This window comes from Gossypium hirsutum, chromosome A11, assembly GCF_007990345.1.
Source record: "Gossypium hirsutum isolate 1008001.06 chromosome A11, Gossypium_hirsutum_v2.1, whole genome shotgun sequence".
Lineage (NCBI taxonomy): Eukaryota > Viridiplantae > Streptophyta > Magnoliopsida > Malvales > Malvaceae > Gossypium > Gossypium hirsutum.
The window spans coordinates 62,743,752-62,746,801 of NC_053434.1; the positions used below are offsets into that span (position 1 = coordinate 62,743,752).

The 3,050-nt window shown below is 29.6% G+C and overlaps 1 long non-coding RNA gene across 1 annotated transcript; it reads right to left on the reverse strand.

The window, feature by feature from the left end:
- Positions 1-652: 652 nt before the first annotated feature.
- On the reverse strand, positions 653-2,183 carry LOC107888697 (uncharacterized). The gene is made up of 2 exons (XR_001681451.2): positions 1,648-2,183; positions 653-1,209 (listed from the first exon to the last, which is right to left on the reverse strand). It is a non-coding gene; the product is annotated as an uncharacterized lncRNA (long non-coding RNA).
- Positions 2,184-3,050: the final 867 nt, after the last annotated feature.

Genomic DNA, 3,050 nt, shown 5'->3' on the forward strand with positions numbered 1-3,050 from the left:
ATAAATAACAAAAAGAAGTAAATAAAGAAAAATAAACAAATGAAATAAATTGATAAACTAATTAGGAAGATTAACTTGCTTTAGGGTTTGTAACTATCTCTAGATTAGGGTTTTAGGGTGGATTAGCTATCGATTAACCAGTTATTACCTTCAGGCCTCTAATTAACTAATCGATTGGTTGATACTTGCTTACCTCTTGACCTCACTTTTTCAACTAGGATAAATTATGATTTACTCGGTTCGACTTATCTCTCGACCTTATCTTGCTTATGATAACTTTCTAGGGTTTTCAACCCTAATAGTTTAAGCACACGTAATTTATACAAACTAATCCCTCTTGAGAAAAACTAAATCCTCTGTTAATCACATCCTTGCACTCGTTAATCTCTGCTAAGGTATTTAGCCACTCATGATATTTGTAATCTTTATCTTAATTGAATAAATCATTTAAAGAACACTAACAATTGGGAAGAAAAAAGAGATTTGAATAATCATGGATTGAATATCGAATAGGGAACAGAGTAGTAAGTCTTTTCATCAGAATAAAGAACTAAATCAAATTAAAAAAAAATAAACTTGATAACTTTAATTAAACAAGTAAACTCTTGAATTGAAACTGATTTGAAGAGGAAAACAAAAGAATTATGAAAAATTGAAAGAAAAATAATTGAAATCTACTCTTAAACAAATAAGGTTTTTGAAGGCGTTTAGGACGATTTAGTTACATCAAACCGCTAACCTCTTATTTATAGAGATGTTGGTAGCCCAAATTATGTCTTCAACATGCCCTATGTCTTCGTATAAGGATGATTACACAGACAAAAATAACCCTGAATTGCTTGGGCAGATTGTCGACGTTTGTCACACCACACCCCTTGCATGGCACAACACAACACAAAATCTATTGTAAGACCCAATTTGTGCCCAGGCTTACACCAAAACCAAAACCAAAAAATGAAACAAAAAAAAATAAAAATAAAACCAAAATAATTTAAAAGTCCAGTCCATTTACATTTTTTAATCCAACAATAAACCCAAATTCATAAACCCCTAGCTCGTATAGCCCAAATTCAAAAGGAATTCCAGCAGCCAAGCACCGGAAGCTTCTGGAACATGCCAGAACAGTGCCAGGGGGTTGGGTCTCACGAGCGGTTTCCTCGCACGGCTTCTTTTACGCGTGCCTCTCCCCGCTCCTCCATACGGATGATCCTATGAAGAATACACGAGAAGGAATAAGACTAACAGAATAGGCAAAATGACAGCATGAAATATTTTTATTTTCCACTTTTTTATGTTGTAAATTTAGGCTATAAAAAGCCCTCATTGTACCCTGTATTTTTGGGACGCATACAGAATATACACGCTCAATATACGCATGCACATTAGATATTAAAAAATCTAGCCCAAAATTTGAAAGGTGAATCCCAGATTTATTCTTTATTTTCTTTGATTGATTCGCAAATTTAGCATAATATATGAGGATGAACTCGGATCGACACCGATGAAAGCCAAACATCTCAAATATGCATAGATGTAGGCGAGGGTCGAGTAGTGTTAAGGTTGTTTTTTTGGATTTCATTTTCAAAAAGAAAAACATAAGATTTTTGTTTTTTTGAATAAGAAAAAGAGGAAAGGAAGCAGGCTTACCAGATTCCCAAAAGTCTTGGCATCCATGGGTAAGATCTGTCCATTGTCTGTGCTATTAGCCACCAAATTACTGGAGGTTAGTGGTTGCGCAATGGGATAAAGTCTAGTAAAGCAAGGGTTTTATTTTTCTTACCTGTGTTTTGGAGAAAATAATTGGAAATAGGTATTTTAACATCCAAATAAAAAACGGTGCCATATGAGAGGGGGGAGGGTCCGCGCCTCAACCCGTTTAGGGACCCGGGTCTATGCTGAAGCGCCTAAAATGGCATATTTTTGTAGCAAGCCCTTCCCAATCACGCTGCATTGCGATTAACTCCTTTTTGCATCTAATTGGTTTTGTTTTCTTAAAAATCTTCCCTAAAGTTTTTCTTGATGTTGCATTTTAGCCCATGTTTCCATGCAGGTTTCAGGATCGGGGATAATTTCAATCTTAATCCCTATGAATTCACGCATGTTAAACATGGATCCTTTTATTATTCGAAGCATATTTTAGTTGTAAATTATTCTTTTTACTTTTACTTTGATTTTTCATTAAGTAATTTATTAGATTTATGTTATAGTTTTAAATTTGAATTTATTTACTCATATATTTTGAGTTGCTTTATTAATATGTAAATATTTATTTATTTTTATTTATTTTTTTGTTTTTTTTTCATTTATATTATTTGCAATGTTAATATTAATTGTATCATTTGTATTGTTGGTTACTTATTTGTTGTAATTTGGATAATTGAAGTTCCACATGTTGTATACTATTCTATGTAGTGTTCTATGTGTTATTATACATGTATATACCTCATAATAATCGGTTTTATTCCATGAACATTATTAACATTAAATTATTATATACATTTAACTATTTTTATTTATTCACATATTAATGTTATATATGTATTTATTTTTTTTTAAAATGAAATCCCATGTTGTATACATTAGTTAAATTTTAACTATACATATACAAAAATTATTGGCATATATAATTTAAACACATTTTAAATATTATTATTTTTATACATATAATTTCTTTTAGATTTATTCACATATCTTTTTATTCAAAAAGAAAATCCCACCTATTTTGTTTATTATTTAAGTTATTATTGAACATATATTTAGAACTTATATTTAATTTGCATTCATTATTAAAGCTAAGATATTCTTATACATATATATATTTTTAAATAAACTTGTATAATTGTGTTTCTAAAATTATTATGTATATAAGTTATGGTTAATCTTATAATTCATATTTTAATTAAATAATATTTTGACATACAATTATTTCTAACATTTCTTCATATGTATATAGCCCATATTAAATTATTTTTACTATAGTACATGTTAATATTTTCGCATAACTTTATGTAAACATTTTGCTATGCATATATCCTACTTCAAAGTTATTT